Source organism: Lagenorhynchus albirostris, chromosome 11 (assembly GCF_949774975.1).
Source record: "Lagenorhynchus albirostris chromosome 11, mLagAlb1.1, whole genome shotgun sequence".
NCBI lineage: Eukaryota > Metazoa > Chordata > Mammalia > Artiodactyla > Delphinidae > Lagenorhynchus > Lagenorhynchus albirostris.
The window spans coordinates 79,607,036-79,619,214 of NC_083105.1; the positions used below are offsets into that span (position 1 = coordinate 79,607,036).

General features: G+C 36.5%; 1 pseudogene; it reads left to right on the forward strand.

The window, feature by feature from the left end:
• The first annotated feature begins 307 nt into the window (after positions 1-307).
• Positions 308-778, forward strand: LOC132530001 (zinc finger CCHC domain-containing protein 10-like; annotated as a pseudogene).
• Positions 779-12,179: the final 11,401 nt, after the last annotated feature.

Consider the following 12,179-nt stretch of genomic DNA (forward strand, 5'->3'; position numbering starts at 1 on the left):
GTTGTCCTTGGTGACTGTCAATACTGATCCCCCAGCTCCTCTTCACCCTTCACTCTGGGGCCTTTCATTTCTATTCTTCTTCAGACACTCACCAGTATGACCAAACCACTGACCTCTTCATCACTGAGATCTTTTCTTCTTTTAATACCTGAATATTGAAATGTTCCTTTTGACCATAACATCTTTTCTTTTTTACTCTTCCTTTCCTTTACTCCCTATCCCCTATATACTCTGGTCTTTGGGTCATGATTAAGATTGCATCTTCCATCAGCATGACAGGCCTCAGCCGAGCTAAGACGGTAACCCCATGCATGCCTGGAGACAAACTGAAGCAAATAAGCAATATATGTAAAATGTCAGAAATACTTGGAATTTGGACATTGGATTTATGAGTGCACAGGAAAAAGAGTACCTACATAGGCCTTTAAGAAGAGCAGAATTAGAGAGATCTTTAAAAGAAAAAAATTAATAATTGTTATAACAAAGCATTAGAAAAACTAATATAGAAAGACCAAGAAAAAAGGTCTAAGAGTATAACCAGTCTCCATAGCAACTGCAGTGACAGCTCACTTAGTGATTCTTCATTAGATAGTGAAGAAACATCTACCTCGTTCTCCTCGGAGGACAGTGACACCAATGAAATCTCCTCTAGTTCATCATCTTCAGCCTCCTTCACAAGCTCTTCTCCTCTGATTCAGACTCAGATTCCAGCTCTTTCAGTAGCAGCAGTACCAGCATGGATGGCAACTCCAAGAATAAACCAACAAAGAAGAGATAGAATTACTCCATCCATATTGGACTGATGAACTGCAAACACTGATGTGATTCTTAGAAGGGAATTTAGGATGTGCTAAGGCCAAATAGGTAAACTGGTCAACATTTTTAGAGTTTAAAAGTTTCTAAATTTTTGCATTGTAAGAACACAAAAAATATTAATAATGGAATATATATTAAAAATTTTAATTTTAAGGGTGAATCTTGGTTTTCTTTTTTATCTTTAAAATGTATCTTTAGAACTTAATCAAAACTGAATTCAAGAAAACTTGTTTTTGGGATGAATTATTATCTTTTATCCCTGTGACTCAAATGCCATACTTTGGTATATGTTAATGGAATGTATCAGACATGTTTCCAGGATAGTGCATCAGAATTTCTGGCAGTGAATTTCTAATGAAAGTTTGAAAGCTTTTCTTCTAAAATCAGTAACAAGACTAGGGTGCTCACTTTCACCACTCTTGTTGAACGTAGTGCTGGAAATCCTAGCCAGAGCAATTAGGCAAGAAAAAAATAAAGACATTCAAATCAGAAAGGAAGAAGCAAAATTGTCCGTTTGCAGATGACATGATCTTATGTATAGAAAAGTCCAAAGACACCACCAAAAAACTGTTAGAACTAGTAAACAAGTTCAGTAAGGTTGCAGGATACAAAATCAATATACAAAAATCAGATGCGTATCTATACACTAACAACAAACTATTTGAAAAAGAAGTAAAGAAAACAGTCCCATGTGCAATAAGATAAAAAACAATAGAAATACTTAGGAATAAATTCAACCAAGAAGATAAAATATCTGTATATTGAAACTATAGGAAAATTGATGAAAAAAATTGAAGAAAGTGCAAATAAATGGAAATATATCCCATGTTCATGGATTGGAAGAGTTAATATTATTCAAATGTCCATAACAGCCAGAGCCATCTATAGATTCAATGTAAACCCTACCAAAATTTCAATATAGAAACAGAGAAACTATACCAAAATTTGTATGGAACCACAGAAGACATCAAATAGCCAAAGCAATGTTGGAAAACAAGAACAAAGCTGGAGGCATCACACTTCTTGATTTCAAAATCTTGCAAAGCTGTAGTAATCAAAACAGTAGAGTACTAGCATAAAAACAGACACATAGATCAATAGAACAGAATCAAGAGCCCCAAATAAACCCATGCATATATTGGGTTGGCCAAGAAGTTTGTTCGGGTTTTTCCATAGGATGCATAGCAAAACCCGAACGAACTTTTTGGCCAACCCAATATGATCAATTAATATTTGATGAGGAAACCAAGAGTACTCAATGGGAAAAGGATAGTCTCTTCAATAAATTGTCTTGGGAAAATAGATGTACACATTTGAAAGAATGAAACTGGACCCCATCTTAAGCCATTCACAAAAGTTAACTCGAACTGTATTGAGGACTAAACATAAGACCTGAAACCACAAAACTCTTAGAAGAAAACACAGGGAAAAAGCTACTTGATATTGGTCTTGGTAATGATTTTTTTTGGATATAACAACAAAAGCACAGCAACAAAAGATGTATATCTATATATACACATCTGTATATAATGGAATACAGCCATAAAAAGGAAGGAAATCTTGCATTTGAGACAACATGGATGAAGCTTGAGGGCATTATGCTAAGTGAAATAAGTCAGACAGAGAAAGACAAATACTGTATAATCTCATTTATGGGTAGAATCTAAAAAGTCAAACCTATAGAAACAGAGAGTAGAGTGGTGGTTACCAGGAGCTGGAGGGTGGGAGACCGGGGGAGATACTGGTCAAAGGGTACAAACTTTCAGTCATAAGATGAATAAGTTTGGGGGAATCTAATGTAAATTAGGGTGACCATAGTTAACAATACTCTATTATATATTTGAAATTTATTAAGACAGTAGATTTTAAACGTTCTCACCACCACCACAACCCCCCCCCACACACACACACAAATGATTTAAGGAGACAAGCAAACTTCCTAGATAATTAGTTTTTTTCAGGAGTTACTGAAATGAAAAACAGGAGAGGGTACTAAAAAGACATACAGGAAATTTCAGATAATCATTATGCTTTTTCTTAATATGAATGGCCTATTTACTCTGACAACAGAGATTACCTCTGAGATGGCATCAGCAATATTAAAACTTCCTAATGAATGCATTTTGACTGTGTAATAAATAATTTAGGGAAACTGGAAGCCAAGTATTGACTTCAGCTCCATCTATAAAGGAGTATCATATGAACCATGCGAGCTGGATTGACAGGTATATTCAGAAAGGAAAAATAGTTAGTAAAATATAGCTTTCCCTGAATTGGCCAGGCAATTGTGATATGTAACAAAGCGTGCATGTTGTTTTTTCATATTATATTGATGAAACCTGAAATCCCAAGGTCATTTGTGTTGAGCAAATGAATAAAATAAGAATGGTTGAATCTGCTGTTCAACTAGGTAACACGTCAGTACATATTCTGTCCAATTAGCCACTTTAGTCTGAAGTCAGAGAAAAGAATGCTTGAGTCCCTTGTGAAAATCATTTGATATTGAGGGCAACAAAATAATGACTCTCAGAACTTCTGTTAAGGGTGTTGCAGTTGACACTGGATGGAACTAGGGAATTCTGGTTGCTATGGTCTGAATGTTTGTGTTCCCCTAAAATTCATATGTTGATATCCTAATGCCCAATATGACGATATAAATAGATGGGGCCTTTGGGAAGTAATTAGGTCATGAGTGAGATTAATCCCTTATAGAGGCCCAAGAGAGCTCCCATCCCCCTTCCACCATATGATGATATAAAAAGTCTGCCACCCAGAGGAGAGCCCTCACCAGACCACACTAGCACCCTGATCTCAGACTTTCAGCCTCCAGAACTGTGAGGAATATAGTTCTGTGGTTTATAAGCTACCCAGTCTGTGTTGTTTTGTTATAGCAGTCTGGACTAAGTAAGATGCTGGTTAAACGAGATGAGCAGAGAAAAAATTATTCTATCGATAGGATAATGCAGTATCATTTTCCTCTAGAAATCTGTACTTCCTTAGTCAATTGTGTAAATAAGTACTGATCTATAATTCTCTATGACATTTCCCCTAGATCTACCGTTGTCAAATTTCAGTGTCATAAATATTACTTAGAGTACTTATTACAATTCATGGCCCCAGGCCTTTCAATGATATAGTGGGCGTGGGGCAGGGTCCCGACATCAGCATTCATAAAAAGAACCAAAGGGGATGCTGCTGGAGGTGGTATTTAGGCTACATTTTGAGAAACACTAGTATGTGGGATTTCCTGATCACTTAGTGCTTGATATCATACTAAATGTATCGAGATGGTAAGAGCAAACACATTAAAATAGATTTCCGGGGACAATTTGAGCCAAGGTCACAGCAGCTGGCTCACTTTCCATTATCATAATAACTGTGGTTACTTAGTGAGGTGAGGCGGCTGGGTATGAGATGATACTGGGAAATGTTGCAATAACAGGAGAAATTTATCTTTGCTGTAAATTTCTCTTTGTCCTGATTGTCCACTTTGACTTGGAAGCAACCTGGTCCTAGCTTTCATGGGTCCAAATGTCTATCACAACAAAAATTTTTAATGTTTTGCAAGCAAACCCTGCAATCCACCTCTACATTTCTTGCAGGAACCTCCAAAAGGTCACATCCCTCAAAGAGGGATACTGGGACCACGAACAGCTTCATCATAGATTTTTTTAGGAGGAACATTTACTAGAATTCAAAGTGTGTACATTTTCTCAAGGAACATTCGTGGCTTCAAAGGGAATTTTCCCTTTGCTTATCATTACTGACACTTCTTTCTCATGTGCTGAATAAAAGCATTTGTATCATCTCAGTTGCTGGCTCTATCATAAGGAGAAGAAATTTAGCAAAAGCAAATAAAGATTTTACCACATTTTTTTCAGTACTTAAGGACTTGTTAGTTTATCAATTTAGATCAGATTTTCAGCTTTCTATCTAAAGTTTTTGACACATTTATTTAAAGTGAAAGCAGATGCTTATTTTGTAAAATTATTGACATTTGGGGAAAATTTAAGAAATGCCAGTAACAGAAATAAAGGGCTTTCGTGGTTCACTTAGCAGCAGTGATCCTGGTGTGCTAGGAACTCCCTTAATTACTATGCCCTGGTTGATTTTTGTTATTGTTGTTGTTGTATCTCAAAACAACATCTCTCTCAATTGAAAAAGATTATTGTTTTCTTTTGTCTGACAGGCTAAGTTATAAATAGAATTAGACATTACCACTTTTCTAAAATAACAAATTTTCAGAATTAAATTCTAAATAGTCTGACAAAGAATATCTTTCTAAAGCATCCACTTTTTCTATGACTCGACCTCGCAGTTTGAATATGTTCTCCCACTCAAAAAGAGGAAAATTGGATCATGTTCTGTGTAGCTTCCTTCAGGTTGAAGTTTACTGAGTGCATTTCTGGGCAATGCAGTGGAAATACAGCATTTGCCCCCATTTTTCTGCTTGACGCTTTACAGAACTGTCTTGAGGACGGGTTCATGTTATGTGGTGGTGAAGACCGCAAAGCCACACTCACTATAGTTAGAATTATGAGTAGATCCCCTGCAATCCCCCTCCCTCTCGCAGTGGGTTTGCAGGACGAGTCAGGTCACTCACCGGAGAACAATGGGAGGTAGTCGGGTGCCTGCCCCGCCCTGTGTGGTGTGCCTGGCCTTTAACACCTCTCTCCCCAGCTGAAAGCTGAGGAAGGGAACGATGGACAGTTCTGACGCTGTCTCGTCACACAGCTGCAGGCACGGAGACAGAGCTCACACAAAGACCTCACACAGGGGCTGGCATGGAGTAGGTCCTGAGGAAAGGTTCCTCCTGAGTCCCCTCCTCCCTTACTCCTTTGGCACTTGAGGTCTTCATCTGCTCGGTGAGGTCCCTGCCCTGGACGCCGGCAGCAGAACGCCTGCCCCCCGATGGCATTGCTCCTGCACCACGTGTGCATGGAGGTGGGCTGGGAGGGGTAGGGGGACGAGTTCCAAGCCAGCATCTCTTCAAAGCACACAAAATATTTATGCCAAGCTTTTCTGTGATTTGAAGGAAAGCGTAGAAACCATGTCCCCAGGTTGGAACCTGGAAGAGAAGGCAGCTGAGACTAGCCTGGTTTAGCCAGGATTCACCTACCCCGTAGATAAAGAGTCATTTTGATGATGCAGTGGAATGCACGTCCCTGGCTTTGGCTCAGGCGGGTTGCTGTCTAAATCCCAGCTCTGCCCTCACCAGCTGTATGACTTGGGTTAGATGTTCCACCTCCATAAACCTCAGTGGCCAAATCTGTGAAAGGTACACATTAATCCCTCCAGGCTCCTGTAAGGACGGAATAAACACGCACCGGCAGTGAGCTTAACAGAGCATCAGGCATGTGGGACGATGCAGTAAATGTTAGCTCCCTGGGCTCCTCCCCGCCCCTTCACTAATTCTCACTGAAAATTTCCACCAGAAGCTTCATTAGCTGATCTCTCCCACAGAAAGGAGGAGCTATTACTATAAAGACAGACACTGTGAAATGCAAATGTTTCCCCTTGAAATGGGATGAATATTCCATTTTTTTCTTGTTCCTGTGCTAATAATACATAGCTAATGCTTATGGTATCTTAACTATGTTTCTGGCATCTGAGCCAAACATTTTACATCCATTCCTTTTTTTCTTTCTTTCTTTTTTGTTATATTCACTAGCTTTATTTTTTAGATTCCATATATAAGTGATATCATACAGTATTTGTCTTTCTCTGTCTGACTTATTTCACTTAGCATAAAACCCTTCAAGTCCATCCATGTTGTTGCAAATGGCAAAATTGCATCCTTTTATATGGCTGAGTAGTATTCCATTGTATGTATGTATGTGTGTGTATATATATATATATATATATATATATATATATATATATACCACATCTTCTTTATCCACTCGTCTGTTGATGGACACTTAGTTTGCTTCCATATCTTGTTAACTGTAAATAATGATGCTATGAATATTGGGGTCATGTATCTTTTCCAATTAATGTTTTCTTTTTTTTTTTTTTGAATATGTACCCAGGAGTGGAATTGCTAGATCATATGGTAGTTCTGCTTTTAATTTTTTGAGAAACCATAATGTTTTCCACAAAGGCTGCACCAACTCCAAAAGATGTTAAAAAAAAAAAATGGGTGGAAGACCTGAATAGAAATTTTTCCAAAGGAGACATACAGATGGCCAACAGGCACATAAAAAGATGCTCAACATTGCTAATAATCAGAGAAATGCAAATTAAAACCATAATGAGATATCACCTCCCACCTGTCAGAATGGCTATCATCCATTCCTTTTTAATACTTATGAAATTTTTAGGATGCAGGCATTTTCACTATTTCCCTCTGTCTACTTTCTTTGGGCTCTATTTGCTGTACCTTTTTTATTTTCCTGAGATGAAAATTAAAATCACCAATTTTCAGTCTTTCTTCTTTTCTAATGTGCATTTAAAGCTAAAATTCCAAGCACTTCATTAGCTGCACCTTAACAATTTTAATCTGTCAATCTTTATTTTTACTGACTTCAAAATATTTGCTAATTCCCAATGTGATTCTTATTTGAACCAACTGTGAAATTTAGACATACATGCTTAATTTCTAATCAGTTGGAGATTTCTAGTTATGAGATATCACTAATGATATATACCTTAATTTCATTGTTATCAGAAAAAATACTCTAAGTGATGTCAATCTTTTAAAATTTGTTGATGCTTGCACTATGGCTTGGCATATGGATGGTTTTGGTAAATGTTCTATTGTGTATGTGAAAAGACTGTTTTCTGCCATTGTTGTCAGCTTGGTAAATTTGCTAATGTGTTATTCTGACTATTTGTATTCTTCCTGATTGTGTGTGTATATGCTTGTTCTATAGCTACTGAGAGAAATGTGTTAAAGTCTCAAGTTGAGGTGGTGTGTCTGGCTTTTTCAATGTAAGCATCCTAGTGAGTATGAAGTGGTATCTCCTTATGATTTGGATTTACATTTCCTTGTTGACTAATGATTTGGGGCATTGTTTCGTGTGCTTATTGGCTATTTGTACATGTTCTTTAGAAAAATATCTTTTCAGCTTCCTTGCCCATTTTTAATTGTTTTTCTTAGAGTTTTGTACAGATCTTCCTTGATTTATGATGGGATTATATCCCAACAAATCCATTGTAAGTTGAAAATGTCATAAGTTGAAAATGTGTTTAATACTCCTAACTTACCAAACATCATAGCTTAGCCTAGCCTACCTTAAAAGTGCTCAGAACACTTACGTCAGCCTACAGTTGCGCAAAATTATGTAACACAAAGCCTACTTTATAATAAAGTGTTAAGTATCTCACATAATTTGTTGAATACTGTACTGAAAGTGAGAACAGAATTGTTGTATGGGTACAGAGTAGTTGTAAGTGTGTGAGTTGTTTATCCTTGAGATCTGTGGCTGACAGGGATCTATGATTTTTATATATGGTGTGAGGTAAGGGTCCAACTTCATTCTTTCCTGTGTGGTTTTCCAGTTGTTTGAGCAACATTTGTTAAAAAGATGATTGTTTCCCCATTTACTTGTCTTGGCACCTGTTGAAAATCAATTAACTGTAACATAAGGATTTATTTCCAGATCCTTATTCTATTCCACTGATCTATATGTCTATTCTTATGCCAGTACAACACTGTCTTAATTACTATTGCTATGAAATTAGTTTTGAAATTGGGAAGTGCAAATTCTTCAGCTTTGTTCTTCCTGTTCATAATTATTTTGGTTACTTTGGATGTCTTGAATTTTCATATGAATTTTAGGTTCAGTTTGTCATTCTGTGCAAAGAATTCAGCTGAAATTTTGATAGGGTCTTCACTAATCTGTAGATCAATTTGGAGAGTATTGCCATCTTCACAATGTTGAATCCTCTGATACAGGAACATGGAATACCTTTTCATTTATTTAGGTCTTCTTTAACTTTTCAACACTGTTTTGGGATTTTCAGAGTATAAGTTTAGCACTTCTTTGTTCACTTTATTCCTAAGTATTTTATTCTTTATTATGCCATTTCAGTGGTTTTGTTTTCTTAATTTCATTTTCAGTTTTGCTCATTGCTATTGTATAGGAATACAGTTGATTTCTGTATATTGATTTTGGTATCCTGAAAACTTGCTGAACCCATTTATTAGTTCTAATAGATTTTTAGTGTATTCCTTAGGATTTTTTTATGTACAAGATTATGTCAGCTTAGTGTAGAAAAATGTATTTTATTTTCTTGCCTAATTTCCCTGGCTATCATCTTCAGTAAAAGGTTGAATAGAAGTGGTAAAAGCAGACATCCTTGTGTTGCTACTGATCGTAGGGAAAAAGCATTCAATCTCACCATCTTAGTTTTTTCTTAGCTAAGTATTTGCATTTAGTAATAATCCCACAAAATGTAGATTTACTCCCTTGATTATCCCTAAAATCTGTTCAGGGAAAAGTCATTCTGAAGACTTACTTAAATTTTCTGTAGGGTAATATGAGCTGCAATATTCTTCTTGATTTTATAAATTAATTAAGAAATATGTTAGGTTTTAATTGGTGATATTTAAGAATTTAAATAAGATAATAATAACAAAATTGCCTTATATGTACCAGGCACTTTTCTAAGCATTTTAAACTGTTTAATTTTCAAGAATTATGTAGGTACTATTATTACCCCATTTCAAAGATGAGGAAACTGAAGCAAGTGCAAATAAAATAATTTACACAATAAGCTCAGCTAATAAGTAGAGGGAGGATTTGAGTCCAAGAAGTCTGATTTTAGAGACTGTGCTTTTGACCACTAAATAGGAATAGGCAAATAAATCACTCGGTAGAGTCTGTTAGGTAATAAATGCTCAAAAATTGGAGACGTTAACTGTTATTATTATTCTAAGTTAGGCTTAAGATTATTCTATTTTCTTTAGGAACATGTTTCTATGATTTGCAGTGCTACAACAATCCAGACACATGAATTATTAAAATGTTTCTCAATAGCATTCAAAAACAGGAAAACTTAGGGAGGTTTATAAAGAGCTAGAAATATATAAAATTATAACACTGTGTTTTATTTGTTTAGCAAATGTTTATTGAATTGCCACTATATGCAGATCACTGGAATAATCTCCGGATTAAAGAGGTAGATGAAATTAATATGATATGGGTCTTTCCCTTCTCAGAGTTTATAACCTAGCAAGGATCACAGATCAGTACATAACAACATAAGAGAATAAATGAAGGAAGGGGATGCTGAGTGTGGTCTACCCATAGCATTGGCAAGATGTGATGTTGCAAATGAGAACTGTGGTGCTATAGTATTTACAGAGTTAGTGTCATGCAGTGGTTGAGGAATTGGAGTCTAGTGTGTCCAGATTCAAATCCCAGCATTTTCACTGGGTAAGCAGCTGGGCTACTGGGAAAATGCTGTGACCTCCTAAACATTTTAATTTTAGAATGAGAATAATATTGCCAACTTCAATATGTTTAATGAGAATTAAAATATATTATGCATCATTAAGCATGATACCTGGCAGAAAGAAAATGGTCACTGAATAGGGAGCTTTCTGGAGTGCTGGAAATGACTGGGGTGATGGTTACATGGAGATATATATATATATATATATCAAAGCTCATTGAACTGTACATTTTGTTGCACTTAATTGTATGTAAATTATCTAAATAATTTTGATTTTAAAATTCATCAATTACCTCTTACAGACTTCTTGGGCTTGATGGCTTCTTTTTTTTTTTCGGTACGCGGGCCTCTTACTGCTGTGGCCTCTCCCGTTGCGGAGCACAGGCTCCGGACATGCAGGCTCAGCGGCCATGGCTCACGGGCCCAGCCGCCCTGCGGCATGTGGGATCTTCCCAGACCGGGGCACAAACATGTGTCCCCTGCATTGGCAGGCAGACTCTCAACCATTGCGCCACCAGGGAAGCCCGATGGCTGCTTTTTAAAAAATTTTTAAACACTGCTTTCAAAATGGCATGGACCAAACTTGTTAGCCTGAGTCTTCAGTACCTAATGACTCCCCAAAACCTCACAAGCAAAGATAGAGTCTTCCTGCAGTTCAGAGCCTCTGTGCCTCAGGCTCTGCATCTGGCAATATTCCTATACAGCGATGGTTAATTTTATGTGTCAACTAGGAAAGTGTTTTTGGATGAGATAACATTTAAATTGGTTACCCTTGAGTAAAGCAGATTGCTTTCCATAATGTAGTTGAGTCTCATCCAATCAGTTGAAGGCCTGAACAGAACAAAAGATGGGCCTCTCCCAAGCAAGAAGGAGTTCTCCAACAGACTGCCCTCAGACATGAACTGGAATATTAGCTCTCTGGGGGCTTTAGCTAGCTGGCCCACTCTGCCAATTTTGGAGTTGCCAGTCTCATTACCACGTGAGCCAATTCTCCTCCTTTATATGTGCACATGCTATTGGTTTGTTTCTCTGGAAAACACTGACTAATCCATATACTAAATTAACTTACTTGATGAGATGCATTTCTTTGTGGTGGTTCAGACTTTTAGAGGTAGAGCTTCCTGTGAAAAAGCAATTTCCAATGAATGACTTTGATGACACTTTATGATTTGGCCAAAAACTGTGAAAGGGGGACCGGAAATACTTAAATTCATCATTTGTGTTTATTGCCACGTACTCTAGTGGGGTCATTACATAAAAGGTCAGTAATGGTATAAAATCAAATAAATTAAGCACTGTTAAATCTTTACTATCAAATTGCTGTCTTTTTTTTTCTGCTGATTTTGAAAAGCACACAAATATATTAATATGAAGACAGTAAACTCTAGGAATTTTCAGCCTTTGTTTTCTAAGTCTACCCCTCCGTGGGACAGATTTCCAAGGAAAAAATTGATTAAAAGTTTTCAAATACTTAAGTTGGAAACTCTATTAGCCATAAAATCCATGATCAATTTACCAACACTTTAAAAACAGTAACAACAAAACTTCATTACAAAAGGATATGACCATTGAAGAATTACTTCAGGGGATATTTTAGTGTAAAAGCTATGTATAAACATGCTGGATTTCTACAATGCTTTGCACACACTCTTTAAATATTTGTTGACTAAAGAAATGAACGACTCAACAAGAAAACAACATTAAGAGAGCTGCAGATGCAGATCTTTATATTTTCTTCCAAAATGTCATGAGTGTCTAGCACTATTGTCTTCAATATCAACAAACTACTAACCAATGTTACAATAACTTAAATCAGTGCAAATATGTTAATATATTAAAATACAGTTTATGTTTTAGTAACAACCTGATGTTCTAATTGAACAATTGGTCTTGGAATGATTATAGGTTCTAAATTGATCAACTCCAAATACATGAAAAGTAAACTATTTTTAAATAGCTTG